General features: G+C 42.8%; 1 long non-coding RNA gene across 1 annotated transcript; it reads right to left on the bottom strand.

The window, feature by feature from the left end:
• Window positions 1–386: 386 nt before the first annotated feature.
• LOC135290910 (uncharacterized) lies at window positions 387–12,954 on the bottom strand. Its single transcript, XR_010353740.1, has 3 exons — window positions 10,138–12,954; window positions 889–971; window positions 387–793 (listed from the first exon to the last, which is right to left on the bottom strand). It is a non-coding gene; the product is annotated as an uncharacterized LOC135290910 (long non-coding RNA).
• Between the last annotated feature and the right edge of the window lie 7,682 nt (window positions 12,955–20,636).

Raw genomic sequence — 20,636 nt, 5'->3', positions numbered from 1 at the left:
GAAGCTGGAGCAGAGTCAAGAGTGCTTCACACAACTGGGCACATCAACCAAGCTTAAATCACAATTACATGGCCCCAGAAAATCAAGTAGCTGTTTTCTTACTCCCACCTTGGGCTCTGGATCTTCCCATAGCATCCAGCTGCCATGATAGCAAGGCTTCAGATGTGCTTTCTCTGATCTCTCTTATTTACCTGTTTTCAGGTGTTTTGTGAAGCTTAAAATAGCAAATGTGTTCAGTTCTTGGTAGTGGAAAGATGCCATACAAGGCATAAATTATTAACTTTTCTAAGGTACAGATTTGCATGAATTATGTCAAATTAAACATTAATTTCTACATACACTGCAGTTTTCAAATGTCTCTGGAGAATTTTATTGGTTATTCCCGTAACATTTTCTTTAATTCTATAAAACCCAGCATGACTGAAGATGAGAAGTAGGATTTTTTTCGTATTAATATTTATTTGAATAATTGAAGAAATTAGGTTTACTTATATTTGAAATAATTACGGTGAATTCCTGTTGGCACAAGAAAGGACAGACTTCATCCCAGTGCTCCATGGCTATCACGCCAGCTGTTTTCCATTTCACATATATGAAGAGTTTTGCCAGTCTCCTTTAAATCCTATTATCTGGCATCAGGTATCAAGTATACAAGTGGTTCTTATTTCATCTGTTGCAGACATCTGTGTTGTCTTCTCTTGACCTTTTAAATCTGCAAGCTCTTCTGAGCAAGGATCATATCATTACATTTGCATAATGATTATTGCCAAAGGTCTGGAATCAATGAGTGTTCCTATAATATAAACAGTTATGGAAGAAACTAGCAATCCAAGCCCAAATGACAAGGCCTTTGTAAATAACACAGCTAGATCTTGATAGTTAAATTACCTGTAAAATGAGAAGGAACACTGGACAGGTGCACAAAAGCCAATGAAGAAAATGTGTACTTGCACATTTTCATTTTGATCACCCTGAAAATACCAGAAAACAGAAATCAAGGTTTTGTTTCCTAATTCATAGTGAGAAGAGTTGTCAACTATTGGTTTTAGACCAAACTGTGTAAGCACACAGTAAAATCTTTTTAGCTATATTTCTACACTGTGCCAAATGACTTCTGGTGGAGAACAAAACAAGTAATATATTCAGAGTATTCAGATACCTTAGTGTTACACAATATAGAACTGGAAAGAGACATCCAAAAGTTAAGACTGAAAAATGTTATGGTAAAGGGGGCAGTAATACCTTCCTGGGACTGACCCCTCACCATGAAGGTAAATGCTGGATTGCAAAAACAGTTGTCCAAGGTTTATTTGTAATAAAATGATGGAATGATAGAATAATTTGGGTTTAAATGGATGTTTACAGACTATCCAGTTCCACAGCCCCTGCCATGGGCAGGGACACCTTCCACCACATCAGGTTTCTCAGAGCCCCATCCAGCCTGGCCTGGGACACTTCCAGGGATGGAGCAGCCACAGCTGCTCTGGTTGACCTGTGCCAGGACCTCCCAACTCTCATTGTAAAAAATTGCTTCCTAATATCTAGTCTAAATTTATCCTCTTTTAGCTTAAAAGCACTACCCTTTTCCTATTGGTAGAGGTGTAATAAAAAGTTTGTCCCCATCTTTCTTATAAGCACTCTGTAAGTTCTGAAAGTCTGCTCAGTGGAGCACCACCATCACCATAACGAAAAGCTGGCTTTATCCAGGTCCAACTGTTGAAATGCTTATTCAGGTAAGAGATTTCAGAGTTCTAAGACCCAGAATATTTTAAAGAAAAATATTCTCATGCTCAGTAGCAGTCACAGGGCAGTTGAACATTAGGATTTGTCAGAATTAGAGAATGTACAGACAACATCTTCATGCTGCTCACATGTGCATGTGCATCCACACGCTGAAAGCAAGGAAAGAAAAAAGGGCATCCCATTCCAAAATTGATTGGACCTAGAGAATAGGAAGATGAATAAAAATCATAAGCAAGAGAAAATGCCTCCTAACTAACACAGGACCAACAGCTGGACAGGAAGCTTCAGTCTAGTAAGGAGATGAATGAAGAAGGATGTAAAAGAATTCTTTAGAATCTGCAGTGCCGTGTCCAGTTCTGTGCTACCCAGTACAAGAAAGATAAAAACTTGCTGAGGAAGGAAGATAAAAACTTTTTTTACTTACTTTATTGTAAGAAGAGGCTGAGAGACCTGGGGCTGCTCAGCCCAGAGAAGAGAAGGCACAGGGGTATCTTATCCATGTGCATAATCAGCCAGTGGGAAGGCATGAAGAGGAGGCTCAGGCTGTCCTCCGTAGTGACCAGCAGCACGACAAGAGGTGTGGAGGTGGTCAAATCTGGGGTCAGGCTGCCCAGAGAAGTGCTGAAATCTCCATCAGTGGATTTGCACACAACCCAGCTGGACATCTACTCCAAGTGGCTCTGTTTGAGCAAAAAGAGTTAGACCAGGTGGTCACGGCAGGGTCCCTCTATCATAAGCTATTCTGAAAATTCTGAGTTTTAAGGGGAAAAAAGCAGTAAAAAAGAAATTACTGTACTTTTCTTAGTGAACAGATGGTATCAAAAGGAAACTAACAAGACAAAGGTTGGAAAAAAAAGAGCTTTTTACACAGTGCATAATTGAACTGTGGAGCTCTTTATCATAGTGTTTGTGGATGCTAAATAGCAATTAGATAAATGCATGGAAGAAACATTCATCAAGGTTAGTTAAATACAGTTTTACCCACAATTCATGGATTTCCTGAATCTACAAGTCTTTGGAAACTGAGAGACTAAACAGAAAAATAATAATCTATTCTTGCCAATGTGGTCTCACTCTTCTTTTGACTTTTGTTACTTGTCACAGTTGAGGGCATGACATGATACAGCTGACCTTGCATAGCTGGTCCTATGTTTAGAAGTACAATGCATGTGCATTTTGTAATCCATTTCACTGCAAATGCTCTGGGGAAAAAAATAAAAACAAAAAAATAATAATAAACCAGAGTTTGCCTTAGAAGAAGAAAAAGTGCCTTAAGAAGAGAAAGAAATTATTTGCATAGAGATCAGGTTTGTTCAGCAAGACAGCTCCGTTCTCATATCTGTTTTGATGATTGCCAAGGCTATTTAAAAATTTGATATTTCATTTATAATACAGGAAACTCCATACTGAAAACTACTCAAGCATAAGTGAATACTTAATATGCTTTTCAGAGGCTTGGTCTACTTCTAAAGTATAGAAGTTTAAATAAACTTACTTAAATGACTTCAAGTCAGATGGGAATTAGGAAGTCTGTAATTTTTGCAAAACATAAGAGTATATTAGGACACTGAAGATTTTCCTATTAAAAAAAAAAAAAAGCAAATCTTACAGTTTTAAGAAAATCTGAAGCACATGCTGAAGAAATGTTTTATCGTAATTAATTTTTAGGCAAAATAGGGATGAATTTGATTTGCATAAGCCAAAAGACTGGCTATCTCTGTAATAGACTAGAGTTGAGGAGACTGAACCCCCCTAGGGTTTACCCTTAGCTTTAATTTTGTCAAAAAAACAAGTTAATGAGCAGCTACACCACTGGCTTGCAGTGAAGGGAAGAAAAAGTTTGGGAAAGAGTTTTCATATTTCCTTTCTGGCTGAAGACCTGTGTGCTCAAACAGAGAGGAATAAGTGGATGTGACAGGACTTTGTGCAAAGATTCTGAACAAGGTTGAAAATGTTGAGAAATTGGACAGTGTGGGGATTAATTGAAGTCTGGGCAAGCAAGTTTTCTCTTGAAGATGAGAGAAGCTGAAGCCGCCTTTGAACTGATGTCAGTGGGACACTGTGATTAAATACATCTTGTTTTTAAAGCACTGCCAGTCCCTGTGGAGCAGTGATTATGAACCAGATCAATTATACTTTGGTATTCATTAAGGCTGCATTTTTTTCCTGCTGTTGCCTTCACTCCCAAGTTTTTGGAATGAGGTGATAGAAAAGGAGAAACTTCAGGTTACTAACTCGGGAAGGCTGACAGTTTTGTTTGGGTAGGAAGAATCCCATTGGATACCCTGTCTCTTCCTTCCTCTAAATTTGTTACGAATATTCCAGCTTTAGGTTTGGTGTTTTGGTTTTGTTTTCTTTCTTTACTTCCCCCCACCCCCAATATCTGCCTTGTGTGAGTACTGACTTCTGTGGCCAGAACCTGAGCCTGATACATGCTGTGTCCTGAAGCTGTTGTGAGCTTCATCTGAAGAGCTGAACACAGCTGTATCTGTTCCAAGTCTCTCTGTCTGTACTTTGATTGCTTTGGTAATATTCTTCAATTATGTGTGATGATAATTAAAGAACATTTAAAGCATTGTGCACAAAAGAAACATGTAACTGTGCTAGAAGTGGGATAAAAATTTACTTTATTTAAATGCTGAGATCGTAGGGAAAGAAAAAGGAAGTACCCAAGTGCTTAAAACAGATTTTAAGCAGAATTTGAATGTCTGTGGTGCTGACTCCACCCACTGAGCCAGACCTGACCACTTTGATAAATCTTTCAGTCACTTTCTTTGACCTTCAAGTTTCTGCCTCAGGTTGAACATGATATTATGCCTGTTTTGCTGGGCTTAAACACCACCAGCACTTAAATCAGGGCTCTGAGAGCAGGTGAGCCTCTCAGTTTGTGGCAGCCTCAATCTGATGGGTTTGATCTGAAGAAATATGAAACAAAGTCAAGAATAAAACATCATGCAGACTTTCACTAGCCACATTACAACAGTTGTCAGCTACTGATGACAGTTTTCCAGAAGGAGAGCCAAAGCCTGTGTCCTTCCTGGGCTCCAGGCTGACATAATTTCCTTGAGTACTGCTTCTTCCTATGGGCTGTGATTTACCTCAGAAATTTCTGTACTGAGTGAAAGTTCCACCCTACTCCAGGGACTAGAGCAAGGGCATGGCCAGAACTCCTCTGTGTAGCACAATCCCCCAGGCTGTTGGACTCCTCATTCATTAGAGCTCAAAAAAGCAGCTAGTTTTGATGACTGACTGATATTCATTATCTCTAGGATATAATCCCTCCTGCCTCTGACTATTTAAATACACTTCTGAAAAGTCAAGTGAGAAAAAGAGGAAAAAATCCCTTTTGGAAACTGCTTCCATATCCACTATTCTTAACCCATTGGCTCTAAATTATTCACTGTGTGTGAGCTCACATTGTACCTTGCAGAAAAGGCACCATGAAAGATGTTATAGATAGCATTTATGAACACAAAGAGCTTTGTAAAACCACTTTTAGTCCACAGTAGTCAAGACAAGCCTACAATCCAGCGAGTCAACTGCCTCTCGGATGATTTGGACAGACTTTTGTAAACTCAGCATACAATGATTTTGTTCTCTTTAATCAATTTTCCACAGAGGGACCCACTATGAATGAAAATGCTAGCAATGCTGACAAACAGAACCAAGGGTATTGAGATTTTCTCCCTTTCCCAAAAGAAGTCAAAACTACAGATGCATATTTTACGTGTATATTTTGTTAAGGTTTGTTTTCAGCACAATGTTTGCAACTGGTGGAGCTGTTTGATTAGCTGAAACTAACTATAGTATATGGAAATTATATGTGTCACAGGAAAAGACCCAGAGTGACACAGCAGGACATGAGAGGCTGCTCGGGAAGAAATAGCTTTACCCTGAAGACAGTAGAGCTCATTTTGGGATTCCACTTTAATCATCTGCTGTGGTCTCTCAGTATGTAAAAAAAGACCCCAATCAAAAGGGAATTACTGCCTGCAGATCACACGGTCTGAGAGACATGAAAAACGATGTGCTGCTTCCGTGGGGAATGATTTACTGGCTCAGCACAGGTCCCTTAGAAAAAGGGCTTCTATAATTTTGTTTCTTCCTAAAGGATGAGGAGAGGACAGCTGTGCTGTGGCTCAGAATACCTATTTCAGATCTTTCTCACAGTGAGTTTCCATGGGAGATTGTCTCTAGTATCAGACCCACTTTAGGACATCCTTTTCTTTCTATTGCCCCACTCCTCACTCTTGCCTCTGTGTAACTCTGGGAGACTGTGTGCAATGAAATCACACAAATTAACATGAAACACAGTGAAAAATACAGAATGAATTCTCCTGAATGAAGAAATTGGGTGAAAAAAGTTTAATTGAGAGAAGTGATGAATGTAGTTAAAGTGCTTTCAGTTTAAAGGAAGATACGCCTTGGTAACACTTAAATGAAGATACATCAATTCCTGTGCACTGCTTAGAGCCCCTAAAAACTGTGCTGTGAGTGGAAAAAGTTCCCTACATGTTGAGGAATCACATACCTGCTGGGCAGTACTATGGAAGGAAACAGACCACAGAGCTCCATCTTTCACAGCCTCTGGGGAATATCTCTGTATTTTGGAAAGACAGCTGAGCTTCCAGAATAAGTCCAGTTTTGTGTCCATGATCTCACTGTCTTCTAAGGGCTTCCTGTGAAGGGTTAAATTGCTTTGGAGAAATTTCATTGTGGGCTGAGGGTGGTTTAGAAGTTTGGTGCCCATTCATTTTGATGTCTAGACTTTTAACAGCCAAATAATCTAGTGGGATAAATCAATGGCAGAGAAACATTTAATGAGATGGATTAAAATTCTTGGAAACAAGGGGTTTAATAGCCATTAGAAGTCATCAAACTTTTTTGGTTTTGTTTTTTTTTTTTTTTGCCTCAGGCAGACCAACAAAGTTATTGGAGACTGCAGTGGAGTTTGACTTAGGTGAACTGAAGCTGTCTTGTAAGAGACATGCACATGTGAAAAGAAGTAAGCAAAATCAGAATCAGTTACAAAAGAAGAAAAAAAGACGGTGTTGGCTTTGCTTCCTTTTAGGTACAGATCAAATCCAAGGGGGCATCTCTTGGACAGCAAAAATACTGCACTGGAATAACTGTTTTTTTGAACATTGGAAGTCTGAAGAATGGAAGAGACTGCTATAGGGTGGTCACTCAGCTGAATTTTCAAATGGTGACAGAATTTCTTGTTTTTGTTTTGCGTTTTTGTCTCCTGAAGCTAGGATGATTATAAAAATTTCTGGTACGCCTTCTCTTTTTAATGATTTTTGCTCTCACACTGTAGCTATTATAATCAGCAAAGAAATTAATATGGTCTCCTTTCTTGATTAAAGATACATTTCCATGAAACATACATTCATAAAATCTCTTTGTGACCTCCCCAGTCCATCAGATATAGCTGAAACCAGCCAGCAGCTTCAGCAGTCATACTGTGAGGAAGCTCAAATGGATGAAAAGTGGTAACATGTACCTGCCAGCACTGAAAATGTTCTCCTTAGCTTTGATGTCTGTCAAATAAAATTATACTAGCCAATTTCTTCTCTACCAATCCCCAGAATACAGGATATTAGGAGCTTGAATTTTATAAGAAAAAAAAATCTGAACCCAGCTTGGTGTGTTACTGAAAAATGCAGTTTTATCAGCTTATATCCAGGGGCAAGACCATCACCTTTGATAGAAAGCAGTAGCCCTCACTTCTCATCACCTCTACAGAATAATTTACTTTTTTAAACACTTTATTGCTACTATTATATTTAAAACAATACATATTGTCTGTACTTCTGTCTTCTGGGTATGCCCTGCCCATTGTCCTTCAGTCACCCATTGAAGACCATGGGGAGAATTTGGGCAGCACTTTCATGTGTCCAAATGGAAAATATCCATGATAAAGTCTGAACCTATCCCCTGCAAGATAACCCTTGTGTACATTTTATTGTAAACAACTTGAGCAGTCTGAGCCTAATGAAGGTTTTACAGTCCAGCTCTGCAGTCTGAAGAGCTCCTCAGCTTTACAGACAGCTCAAACAGGGCAAAGAGCTGCACTTGGCTGGGATTACACAAAGTTCAATCAAGGCACAGCAGTTATAACAGCCTTGTGCAGCTTTGTGATTTGGGCTTCAAGCTTTCAAAAAAATTACTCTTTCTACAGCCTTGATGGTCAGCAATTTCACCTCCATCACAGAGAAACCATTTTTCCCATGTTTCAACATCTGCAGAGAAGCTTGAGTGGCTGTAGGAAAGGCAAGGAGGAAGGAGGCAGAGGACGATCCCTCCAGCTAAGGCAGTGATACAGTTAAGGGCACAGCAATCTTTCCCTCCTGGAAGTGATGGAAAAGCTCCATAATGGAGCAGACATTCCCTGAGCTGCACAGATGCCACATTAGTGCTACACCCAGGTGTACAGTGGGAGCTAATAGAGGCAATTGAGCGGGATATCAGGCGCGTCACAGGAATCACCAGCCTGGCATGCGGGACCCAGCTGTGCTTCGGGAGCAAATTGGATCAGGGACCGAAGGAAAGACGAGGCTTTGACAGGGGAGGCAGCAGGGCTGGGAGAGAGGAAAGACAAAAGAAAAAAGAACACTTAAATCAAGGAGTTTGATGCAGCAAGGAGTGGGGGTAGTGCTGAAATTAAATGCACAGCGTGTGGCTCAGTGCAGGGCTTTGGGGGCACTCCGTAGCATTTGCTGGAAACCCCCTGATGATGTGATGTCCCTGATAGGGACAACTGATCCTTGCTCAGGCTCCCTGGTGCTCCTGCTGCTGCTGCTGATGGTGCTGCTTCAGCAGGTGCTCAGCTGCAGCATTTGCTTCCTTCCCAGTGTGCAGTCTGGGAGGGGAGGAAGAGACTGGGGAGCTCCAGGGATGTGTGTGCTCCACAATCCCCACTGCTGTGTCAATGAAGTTAGAAAAGACCTCTAAAATAATTGAGTCCAACCACTGACCCAGCACTGAGCTGAAACCTTCCTTAAGCACAAGGATATGGATCCTGCCTTTCCGACACAGGCAGCTTCTTTTCATGCCAATTTTGAGGCATTTTAACATTTCATCCATTTTAGAGGCAGTCTAAAGGCTACTGTGAGATGCTGCTGGAGAACAGACCTGTCCTCCATCCAGGAGGATGTGGAGAGCTGGGCAAAACAACGGCTGGGCTCTTCACACACCTCCCATGCCAGATTAAAATGAGCTATAACCCACCCAGGTTTTCTAATCAAATAAATTTAGCCACCCGAAAGCTTTGCTGGATCAGGCTCCTGTTGCTATAGAATGTTGCAACATCTGCCTGGAGACTTTTTTTGGTCCATGGAGTTACCAGCTATAATCTTTGAGCTGTTTTTAGACTGAGCAAATGCTTTGTGCATATTAAGCTGTTTTACTGCTTCTGTTCTCTGATGTAACTTAACAATGATGCGAAAACAGTGTCAGTTCTGAGTTTCCCATGGAATTTGGATTGTTTTGCCACCATCTGTCTGCATTACTGACTTTCAAAACTGAAGGAGATAAAGACTGATATCAAGCCACCTTTCTGATGTTTAGCTTTCTAGCAGACTGATGAAAACGTGTGTTGAATCCTAGTCTTGTCTCAGAAGCAGAAAATCAGCCCCAAAGAAATGAAGCTGAGACAGGGAAGGTTCAAGTTGCATATTAGGGAAAAAAATCTTCTCCAAAAAGGTGGTCAGGCACTGGAACAGGCTGTCCTGGGGCAGTGATAGAATCACTGTCTTAGGAAATGCTCAAGAATTTTTAGATGTGGCACCTGGGGAGGTGTTTTCATGGTGAACCTGCCAGTGGTGGGTTAATGGTTGTATCTGATGGTCTTAGAGGTCTTTACAGCCTTAATGATTCTGTGTTTCTTGGTAATAACTATTCTGTAATGCCCTAGAAAAAGCTAATGAAGTGGTTTAGACCTCAGTGCACTGGGTTTTGTATGGCTCTTTATGTTCTTTAAAGAAGAAAGCTCAAAACAAAATATACCCAAAATGCAGGGAGAGGAGTTTTCAAAAAACAGTGGTTTCCTGAAAAAAAGAAAAAAAAATGTTCTGTAGAGAACATGATGACACTTTTTAAATTGGACCTTTTACATGATTTCTAACACCTAAATATCAAGAAATACATTCAGCTTCTCATCTATCATAGGCACCTGTGGCACTGGCTTGATTGCAGACATGTGAAGTGCTCTGGGCTCCATATTTTTAGTTTACAGAAGACCCTGTAAAGGTGAGGTTTGTGCTGTTTTATACAGGAGTGGACTTCAGAGGGTAGAATTTCTAGCCTGCCTTTACGTTGTTGTTTGGGGAGACACAAAAGTGCTTCCAGTAATAAACTGAGCATTTATCTAATTCACAGTAATTTTCATAGCACCTTGTCTTGGGTCTTTAGGTGACTCTTCAGATTTCCGCCTTGCCTGTATAATTTCTTCTTATCCTCATTCAGATCCTGCAAAGTCAAAATTAGATTAGACACTTTAGTTTTAAAAGACCATTTATGTACATTAACTCAGGGAAATAAAACTCCACCACACAACACTTTGGCACTAAGCAAGGTCCTAACTGCCATGCAATCTCATTGAGCTGAATCTGTCCTAAAATTTCTTCTCCCCAGGCAGAATGGGCATAGCAAACCATTTTGTCTGAATGGTTCCCCTGGGAGTACTTATATCCTACTTTTTTTTTTTTTTTCTTCAGCACACAAAGTTCCCTGCCATCCCTTCAGCCCTGTTGATACTGCTTCAGTTTAAACCAGATCTGTGAAATTATTTGGGTTAAAATAAACAGCAAAACCTTATTCAGTGCAGCATTTTTATGTTTTTGCCTTGTTCAACATCACTGTTGTGCTGGTACAGCAGATGGGAGAGCAAAGTAAAGGGGAAGGAGGGAAAAGGAAAGGAAGGTGAAGTTTTCTTCAGAGAAGGAAACTGAAGGAGTGTCTTTACCTCCCTCCTTTTTTGCTGTAATCTTTTCTTTCTTGATAGGCAAAGGTTTGAGCTCGGCACATCAGAAATAGCCATCTCCCTTTCAAAGTGAAAAAAAGGTGCATAGTGACCCCCAAGTTAGGAAGGAAGCAGAAGGATGCTGTGTAGTGCATCATTTTCCTGGCACATATGATAAATTTCTTTTTAATACTCCCAGCATTTTGTAATTTGAACTGCTGCCTGCTATTTGTTTTATTTTAATCTGTGTCATTTCTCTGTGTTTATTATCTTCCTCCCCACTGTCCCTCAAGTTCTGCATTTCTATCCAGCCTCCTACAGTATTAACCAGCCTTTTCATGAAGGGAGGACTGTGTTTGTGGCGAGAGAAAACTTCAATAAATTACCCACGCAATTTGTAACTGTCAGAGTACAAAATACAAAGTACTTTAGAAAATAAATAAAACAAATATTTGCATTTACATTTCATACTGGGAACTTTTATTTTCCACTAAAACTAAACTCTTTATCTGAACTGTCAATGTTATAGATGGTGCCTTTATATATTTAAAGATTTGCATAGTTTTTATCAAATTGATGCACTTAACTGATTTAACATTCCAGTCGCTTATTTAGAAAGGGGAGAAAGATAATATTTTAAAAGAATATGAAAAATGGATTGCCTTTGTTCAGGTCAGTTCATTAATCTGTCTTGCATTTGTTCACTTCAGACACAGCAGCTCTTTTTGGTGTTTATTCAGGATATAGTGTCTGAGAGATGCATTCTGGGATTGATCATCCATCTTGGTTTTCAAACTCTATTTATAAATTGTCACTCCTCCCATGTTCTTTTGTTACCAGAAGTCCACCCATGGTGCTGAATGCCCTGACCAACACTGAAGATTAATTCAGGAATCACTTGTGGAAGCAAGGAGGTTTGGATTGGGTTGGTTTAGTTTGATTTGCTTTTTTGGAAGGTGTATGTTAAAGTTCAGGATTGCATTTTCAGATCCCGAGATCAGCTTTAACTTACTGGCTACTGTGTGCTTTGAGACCATTCTGCACAGATGGTGCAAATCTACCGTGGTTCCCCAAAACTGCAAATTCCTCACAGCCTAATTCAGTCTGTCAGAGCTGCCTTTCCCTGTCCCAGCACTGGGTAAGGCCTGTGCCTACAGAGTTCAGGCACCAAGCCAACAAAATCACAATCCATCACTTTTATAACATTGGATTTCTTATGGCTGAACTCACTGAACTGATTTACTCAGCGAGCTCAGGAACACCAGAGGTGGTGCAAGTGGGACAGGGCATCTCTCTGTGGCAGTCCCAGTTCAATTTATCCTGCCATGGAGCAGAACCTTTGAACTACCTCAGACTGTTGATACAGCAGATTTTTACACTGAAAGTGCCCACTTTGGTCCCTGGTGTCTGGAGTGTGATAGTTTGTTTATCAGTTTTAACTGGGGAAATTATATTAAGGACTATTCAGTCCAGTGCACTCAAACATAATAAAACTGGATAGCAGGAAGGTTAGGTCAAATAAATTCAAATGGAAAATAATTAATTCAGTAAAGGTGCTTAAGCACTATGTAAACTTGGCAAAGAAGGTGGTAAATTCACTATGGAACATTTACACCAAGTCTGGATGTCTTACTTAATGATAAGCTACAGTTCAGCCACCAGCAAGTTATTGGGCTTGATAGTGTTCAGTTAGAGAGAAAGAAAGAATAATTCCCTCTGCCACAGCAGGTGAAATCCCATGGCCTGTGTTAAACAGAAGGTCATGCTTGCAGAGGACTGTGATCAATTCTCTTTCCAGATCTATGAATTTCTGCTGGTAGGTATTTTAGGTTTGCTCTGTGTTTTACTGAATACGTGAAGAAAAGTCCCAGACCTCTGTATGTGAAATTGGTTGCAGCTGTATTAATCTCTCAGAAGCTCTTTGGCCTTTGAAAACATACATCTCAATACAAATAGTGACAGACTGCAGTGTCATCCTACATCCCAGGTTGCTAAAGCCCTAGAATTTGTGTTACAGTACTGTAAAAGTTTAAATCCTGTTTCTGAGAAGGAAATGGTGATTGAACACAAGCTCTTTCAAATTCAGAGTTTTGTGCCCCATCATCCAAATGAGTTTGAGACGCTCAGTATCAGGCAGCCTGGATTCACATCTGGGAGAATCCAATGACTGAGGAAATGCAGCAGAGAATGCATAGTAGGTGAGATGTGTCTGAAAGCAGTGGGCATGTATGTCCATAAAAAGTCCAACTTTGGGACTAATTTTGTTTTGTTTTGGGTTTTTTTTTTTTTTTTTGGTTTTTTTTTTTTTTTTTGTGTTTTGACCTCATGAAGTGAGTTTCTGCTCTCCTACCTGGTACTCTGTGTTATGCCACTCAGGAATGACAGTTCAAATTTCACCTGGCTGAACTGGTGGAGTTTATCTAAAACACTAGGTATCACAGAGTCACTCAATGTCCTGATTTGGAAGAGACCCCCAAGGACCATCAAGTCCAACTCCTGGCCCTGCACAGGGCAGCCCAAGGATTCCACCATGTGCCTCAGATCATTGTCTTAACTCCATCAGCCTTGGTGCTGTGACCATTCCCTGGGGAGCCTGTTCTAGCATGAAAGGGACCAATCTCATTTTCATTTATGCCTCTGCATATGTTATATTCTTAGAGGAGCTGCACATGTGCTTGCAGCCCTGTCCCCGGGAAGACTTCTCCTCACAGTCCCTCAGGGCAGACAAAGCCTCCCTGAGGGGACTGGCAGCGAACCCCGCCATTTGCTGGTGGACCAAAGTGCCCGGATGCCCGCCAAAAATGCCCAGGAAGGCGGGCTGTAGGAGGAGCCTCAGCGCCACATAAAACCAGCTGACGGCGACGCCCCGGGGCCATTTCGCGTGAGTGTTCCGCAAACGGCGGTAGTGCCATTGCGGGGTCTGCACGGCAGTTCTTTCAGGCCCTCGCTACCCCCCCCGGCCTTTTCCTCGCTGTGTTCCTGCTTCAGCATTGCTGTGAACTATCCCACATGGCGACGATCGCTCCGCTGCGTCCCCGACAGAGCGGGTGCCGCTGCAGCCAGTCACTGTAGCCAGCCACTCCAGCCTGCCGCCACGGCCAGCCGCTGCAGCCAGCCGCCTCAGCCGTGCTTCCGGGCCCCGCCGCCGCCAGCCTGCCCGCGGCCGAGCCCGCTCGCACCCACACCAGCCTGCGGTCGCCGCCAGCCCGTCGCCGCCGCCTGCACTCGGTCCTGCCCGCAGCCGCGGGGCCCCGACCCAGGGAGCTGCAGCTGCTCCGCGTCTGCGCCCCCGGCCGCGGCAGCGCTTTACCCCGCCGACGGAGGGGACGCGCGGCCTGCTGCCGCTGTTAGGAAATGGTTCGTCCCGCCGCGGCAGCCGCACAGACGCGCCATGATTCGCGGCACACGCGCTTTGCCCGCTGAGTTGATGAAGAACTTCTTCCTGATAGCTAGCCTAAACCTTCCCCGATGCAGTTTCGGGCTGTTCCTTGGGGTCCTGCTTCTGTCACCACAGAGCAGAGATCAGTGCCTGCTCCCCCCTTCTCTCACAACAAGCTATGACTGCACTGAAGCCCCCGCCTTGGACTGCTCCAGCTGGACAGACCCGGCACCCTTAGCTCTTGCTCACATGGCCTCCCTTCACAGACCTTTACCACCCTCGTGTCCCTCCTTAGCACTGTCTAATGGTTTAATATCCTTGTCATGTTGTAACATCCAGAACTGCCTGCCCCCAGGACTTGAGGTGACACTGCCCCAGTACAGAGCAGAGCAGGACAGTCCCCTCCTTGACTGGGTGGCAATGCTATACCCTTCCTCCTCCCTCCCCAAAAAATAACCCAGATGAAAGAAAAAATGCCACATCTCCTACCACAAACCTAACCAATCAACCAAACAAAAAAAAAAAAAAACCCCAAAAAACATATGCACAAAAAAATGCCATAAAGTCAACGCACCCATTATCTCCATTTCAAAATTATCATTCTGCTTATCTTTAGCGGTCAGTGGTCTGTGATCTTCCTGAAGTTCCATATGGAGTTCAATATGAAGTTGGAATCAGAGTTCAGATGTTTTTTTATTTGCAAAACTGGTCATTTCCCATTGCCCCAAGATTTCATTGGTCCGTGAAAATACTAACCCAAGGACTGCATTCCTTTTCCTCTCTCTCTCTCTGACGTCTTCCTGTGAGTATTAACAACAGTGGATAGTCCCCAGAAGTGAGAAAAGTGTGATGAACTGCCATGCCCTTTGTATATAAGTCTTTGACATGGGGATTTGGCTAAATCATGGGATGATCTCCAGGGTTTTTTTGAGGATTAAAATTACTCTTAAGTGCTAAGAATTCACAGTTTGCACCTGATGAAACTAGAGGCTCCAAATTGCAACACATGGATTTTCTTTCTTAAATGTTATGATTATTAAAGTTGATCTCACCATTTTTGGGGTGGGAAAGGGCAGACCAGTATTGTTATCCAGCATCCCTCAAATGCCTCTACTTCCCGCTCTTAACTGCTTTTTCAGAGAAAAGTGAGTTTTACTACTCGTTAGGATTATGTGGAGCCAGTATAATGGCAACTACAATTTCTTGTGGCAGTTCTGAGCACAGGGCAGCTGTTATAATGTGGTGAAAATTCCCTACTGCTTTCTCTGCCACAGGAGCAAGTATCTTACCCATTTTCCTTGTTTCCTTTCTTCAGTGTTCTTACTGAAATCAATCACTTCTCAGCAGCAAAGGCTTGCAACTGGCCTCCTGTGACTTAGCTATCTATTATGGATTTCATTTAATATAGCAGTACAAAACCTTCTTGCATTCACATCTGTTTTGATGTTTGTTTAGGAGCTTCATAAGCTGTTATCTCCCTCCTGACACCTGATGAAAGCATGCAGAGTTTAGAAACTGTGGTTTGGAATTGCCTGGTCACAGCTGTTGTGACCATCCAAAGTGCTTGTTACCTTTGGAATTAAACTAAGTTTGTCCTGCCCCTTTAGCCCAGTTTGCTGCTTTTTTATCTCGTGGTAGAGGTAAAAGGGAATCTCTTTGACAGGTTTGCACAGAGAATGTGAGACACACCAGGGCTGTAGCAATTCTGTCATGTGATGGATATTTGGGTCTGGGAAGGGTTCTCTCCTCTGTGTGTTTGCAAGGCTGTGGTTTTACTTGCCCAGAATAAAAATTTCTCTGGAGTTTTTTAACCCAGAACAAGTCTGGAGTGTAACTGCCCCACGAAAAGGCAGGACTGCTTTTCAAGTAAGAAACCAGCTGCATGCTACCTGCCTTAAAAGGCAGGTTGTCTGCTGGATTGTCCAGAAGAGGCCTTCGTGAGGTGGTTTTTTTATTGCTTTTACCTTTAGATGGAACATAAGATTTTACCCACTTATTGTGGAGTCCACTTGAACCCAGATGGCATGGACATGCACGTGTATCCATGTCTCCAAGTGATTAGATCAAATGGTCCTTGTGTCTCCCATAACTCTGGATCTTTGATCAAGACTGGCAGGCGTTCCTTCACTTTTAGTTGCTGATGTTGGTTGAAATGTCTCACGATGGGAGGGTTGGGGTTTTCAAAGGAGCAGTTGAGGAAGTGCATGGCAAGCAGCACTTCGCATAGCCTCAACTGCAGTGAGCTGACCTAGAAGTCTTCTGTCTGATGGTCGAGGATTCTCTTTAAGATCTGATGGTCCTTTCTATTATTGGCTGGCCGGTGTGGGAGTGTGGAATGCTCCTGAGATGTTCAGCCCCCCCATTCCAGCAGGAAATTACCAAATACCTTGGAGACACAGGCCGGGCCATTGTCAGTCTTGATTGCCTTGGGGGCTCCCCAACATGGCAAAGGCACCAGGTGTTTTTGGGTGTCAGCAGTCTTCTCCTCTGTGTGGGCTGAGGCTGAGACTGGTTGATATCTACTAGAGAAGGTATCAACCAACACGTGTAGGTACTTGAACATTCCAAATTATGGAATGTGTGTGACGTCCATTTGCCACACCTCACAGCTGTGGAGTCCTCTCAGATTTACTGCTGAAGCCAGAGATTGTAAGGAGGATTCCTGACAGTTCAGGTATGTGGCCACAATTGCTCCGGCCTGATCATGCCTCAGGTGGAATTGGCAGACCAGACCAGGAATGTTTCGATGGAATTGCTGATGGCTTATTTGGGCCTGTTGGAAGATGTTGGGTTGGCCAGCTAGCTGTAATGGAGCAGCCAGCATGTCTACTGTGCAGTTATCCTCTGTGATGAAGCTAGGAAGGTTGGTGTGTGACCTTACACGTGTTATGTAAAATGGTTGCTCCTCGTGGGAAACTAGGTGGATCAATTTTCAAGAGTGAGCTGTAAATCACTGGGTTTGAGACTTCCTTTAGACTGTAATCACAGATACTCATCATGGAAAACATTCCTCCACTGTTTCAGAAGTGTATAAGACTCCTTGTTCCATACGTGTGAATTTCACATAAAGATGTATACCAATCTTCAATTGCTTAAACACACAGAAGTCATTTGATTTAAAAGAAAAAACATATTACCGCTACATTGCTTTGATATTTCTGCGTTCCTTTGACTTAGTCTGTTGTTGGGTGGAGTTCCTATGCTTGAGACATAAGACAGACTGACATGTGTTTTGTCAGACAAACGGCCTCATTTTATTGTCTCTGGTACACTGAACCAATAAGATCCTTGCATCCTAGGGGAGCTCCCATTGGCTGTGAGCTTCTGTCAGTCAGCCCAGAGGCTGGCTAATGGAGCTAAGCTGGGCTACTTACTAGAACTTAATTAATGTTAATACCATAGTCTATTATTATTATACTTAAATATTCTCTGCTTCCATTTTTTAATGTCCTTCCCTGACATTTGCTCCCGCTGTTTTGGTCAGTCTGGTGTATCATAAGTGAGAGTGAGTATCTGTGGAAACCAGGATGTCGTCTTGAAAGGGATGGTTATACTGGTCCAGGATGTTGTTCCTGGATGCCATGAATTGGGCGTTGCTGCACTGCAGTCCCTCCTGCACCATTTCATTGCACTCCATGGCACAGAGCCGCTTCCGCTGCTGCCACTCTGCGCACAAGTAAAACTCTTTGTTCCATGTTGTGTGAGTTTCATTGTTATGGGTTAATGCTGGTGTAGTGCCAATGCACCCATAAAAAGAAATTTCCCTCAAATCTGTGAGATGTGACCAGAAACAGAGCAGACTCAAGCTTAGAAGAAAAAAAACTTTATTAATCTACACTATAATATAAGGAGCACATAACATTCAGAATGTAAACCTTCCAAAACATTTGTCCTCCCCCCATCTAATTTCCACCAGAGCACACTGAAACAAGATTTTGGATTCTCATTCAAGAATGAGAATCCAAAGAAATTTTCTGAGAATCCACCTCTCAGAACATCAATTCTTAGTTCATCAAGGGAGAGAGGAATCTCTCTTGTATCATAGTCTTCCACAGGAAACACAGTTGAAACCTCTTAGGTTTCCATGTGACACATGGCACTGCCCGAAGAAAATCTGCCATTGGGACATCCTCCTTCAATGTACAATGCTCTCACCACCACCCATGGGCCAAAACTGCTTACAGGGTTCCTTCTAGGGATGCTTTGCCAAGTACCAGGAAACAACAGTTTCTCATTTTGGGACAACAGTCCATTTTTACCTCCCCTGGGGCTGAGGGTCTTGAGAACTGAGACCTTCTTCCCTGAAGACAGAGGGTACCACCACACCCTCCTCATCTTTTTTTGTTCACTCCTGCATATGGCATCACTGCAGCAGGTCACACTCGTTCCTGCACAAGCAATCAGTACAGCAGGTCACTCTCTAGGCTGAAACCACTGCATCCCCCTAAATGCAGTCTGTGTTACAGGAAAATTGGTTCAGCCTATGGCTTTACAAGAAAAAGTCCAGCCAAAGGCCACTCCATCATCTCTTCCCACCTACGATTGTTTCCCATCTTCTTCTGACACCTGAGGTCCCAGGTTTTCTGTTGTAGTATGCTTTTATACTTTGTAATACTTTGTAATAGTTTTGGTTTTATATGCCCTTATTTTCCCCAAATGATACACCCGTTTTTTTACCACCTTCCTCTACCTGTGTTATCATTCTCCTGTGTTGAGATCATCCCCAAATCCCCGCCCTGGCTCTCTGTCAGTCACTCGGCATCCCATCCCCTCTGTCTAGAACTTCCAGTCCAAGTCATCCAGTGATTAGTCCGAGGCCAGGGGTCAGCCCCCTAAGTATTATTTTATACGCTATCCCAAATGTCCATCCCTAAGGTTTCATCCGTGAAGGGTCTTTGTTGGTCAGCAAATGTATCTACCTTCAGTTTCCTCCCCCTCCTTTTTGTTTTACTCTGAGCAAGGCACACCACTGAGGTGTGGGGCTCCCTCGGGAGCTCCGAATAAACCTTGGACTGGACCCCTGCAGAGAGTCAGGCCTTTATCCTCTACTGATGTCTCCTCTGATGCAAAGGTGACTAGTCTAGCTGCTGTCAGTACCCTCAGAGCACCAGAGAGTGTCCCCCCACTATCAACTGCTTCAGGGCTGTCCCCCATTGTCTGCTGATCTGAGGCTGGCCAGGGTTCACTGGGAGGCACCCCTGACGAGACGGAGACAGCTGTCTCTCTTCTCTCTCAGATCAAGAAGGATTAATGTTTTGCAAAGTTTTCTGTGTCTAAGAAAGGGTTAAAATCTGGGGCTCTGCTGCCCTTAGGATGGTTGAAATTATCAGCTGGGGACTTCACAGCTGGGCTCCTTCTCCCCCCATTTCTCTTTCTCTTCTGCCTTTGTGCTGCCAGCATGATAACAAATTTCAAGGTGGAGCTGGCTAATGCCACAGTCTTTATTATGCCTAAATTATTTTTTCTTCCATTTTTTGACATCTTTTCTTGACACTTGCTGCCCTTGTTTTGGTAGGTCTGATATTAAGTGAGGGAATCTATGTAAACAAGCAGGTCGTCTTGAAAGGGATGGTTATACTGGTCCAAGATCTTGTTCATGGACGCCATGAATCGGTCGTTGCTGCACTGCAGCCCCTCTTGAACTGTTGCATTGCACTCTATGGCACAGAGCCGCTTCTGCTGCTGTCACTCTGCACACAAGTAAAACTGTTCTGTATTGCTGGGGAAGATGAAACAGGAAAGTCTCATAAATACGAATGCCTGTCAAAAGATGTTGAGAATATAGAAACTATAAGCAAGATTGAAATGAAAGCAAGCTTTGAGATACCGTAGTTACTGCAGAACTGGGGAAAAAAAATGGTATGGCTGGCTGAATGTAATCCCCTTTTACTGAAACAATGCCGTCTGCTTGCAGACAGGTCCAAGGGTCAGAGCAGACCCTACTAGCTTGGCAGAAGGGGTCCAAAGAGTAGTTTTTAGGGTTTAAAATGTAACACAGTGTTAAAAATCGAACGAGGCTAGATTTCAAAAGCGGTCAGAAAAAAAGCTCTCGTTTATTAAAACAAGCCAAAAGGAACAGAGAACCCGGGATAAGCCCAGGTCCCCGTACAACAGTTCAAAAGATCCGAAAACAACGTGCTCCTCACACGCTGGGTTCTTTCAAAAATAACTGACACCAACACAAACAAACTCGAAAGAACCTCGAGTAACTGAAAGCCCCCTTTTTTATAACAGTCCTTGGTCCAGGATTGGTGGGCTTTGGATCCGCGCACCGATTGGTGGAATTTGGGCGCTTTGATTGGTCCTTACCGATGGTCATTCTGGACCAATCATTTCCCCAGGGCGTCAAATGGTCAGTGCCCTAGTCCAATCACCATCCACCTCCAGCCCCCACCAAGTCCGGGACACTTCCCTTCCCCCACAACGAGTAACCCCCAACTTTATTAAAAACCAAACTTATAACAACAGTATGGTAATGATTCTTACAGCCTCTATGTAAATGCTACAGGATTTGTATCTTGTATTCGATTGGTTAGTAAGAATTAGACTATT

The sequence above is a fragment of the Passer domesticus genome, chromosome Z (genome assembly GCF_036417665.1).
Source record: "Passer domesticus isolate bPasDom1 chromosome Z, bPasDom1.hap1, whole genome shotgun sequence".
Lineage (NCBI taxonomy): Eukaryota > Metazoa > Chordata > Aves > Passeriformes > Passeridae > Passer > Passer domesticus.
Note: the sequence above shows the minus strand (reverse complement) of the source record. Positions and strands in the feature narration are given on the sequence as shown.